The sequence below is a fragment of the Arachis duranensis genome, chromosome 4 (assembly GCF_000817695.3).
Source record: "Arachis duranensis cultivar V14167 chromosome 4, aradu.V14167.gnm2.J7QH, whole genome shotgun sequence".
Taxonomy (NCBI): Eukaryota; Viridiplantae; Streptophyta; class Magnoliopsida; order Fabales; family Fabaceae; genus Arachis; species Arachis duranensis.
The window spans coordinates 33,254,235-33,255,240 of NC_029775.3; positions in this window are offsets into that span (position 1 = coordinate 33,254,235).

Sequence of the window (1,006 nt, forward strand, 5' to 3'; positions counted from 1 at the left end):
GGCCATGTCTAGTGTTTTGGACCGAAGCTTTCTTTGAAAGCTTGGCTGGCTATGAAGCCATGTCTAATTCCTGGACCGAAGTCTTAGACTAACATTGCATGATTCCTGGAACTCTCATTAAGAATTTTGATATCTTTATTTTCTTTTTCCACTTAATTTTCAAAAAATCCAAAAAAATTTTACAAAATCATAAAAAACCAAAAATATTTTATGTTTCTCTTTGAGTCTAGTGTTTCATTTTACGTTTGGTGTCAATTGCATGTTTTTGTTCTCCTTGCATTCATTCATGTGTCTTAAGTGATCTTCAAGATGTTCTTGATGATTTCATTACTCTGACCTTTAAATTCTATTGACTTGAGTGTTTGTGTTTCTCATATGCATTCTCATTTTGTTAGTAGTATACAAACTGCTAAGTTTGGTGTCTTGCATGCATTGTTATTTGATTTTAGTTGCATTTTTATTATTCCTCATTATTAAAAAAATCCAAAAATATTTTTAATTTGAGTCTTTTCAAGTCAAAAATACAGAGAGTTGAAGATTCAGAACATGCAGCAAAGGAATTACACAGAAAAAGCTGGGCGTTCAAAACGCCCAGTGAGGAAGACAAACTGGCGTTTAAACGCCAGCCAGGAAGCCTGGCTGGGCGTTTAACGCCCAAAAGGGTAGTGCTTTGGGCGTTAAACGCCAGAATGTGCACCATTCTGGGCGTTTAACGCGAGGATGGCACAAGAGGGAAGATTTTGTTTTTAATGCAAATTTTTTTTTTCAAGTTTTCAAAATTTTTCAAAATCAAATCTTTTTCAAATCATATCTTTTCAATCAAATCTTTTTCAAAATCAATTTTTTTCCATACTTGCTATCAATTAATGATCTGATTCAACATTTCAAGTATGTTGCCTTTTCTGTTGAGAAAGGTTTAATGTTTGAATCATATCTTTTCTTGTTAGCCAAGTCATTAATTTTCAAAATCAAATCTTTTTAAATTGTTTTTCAAATCATATCTTCT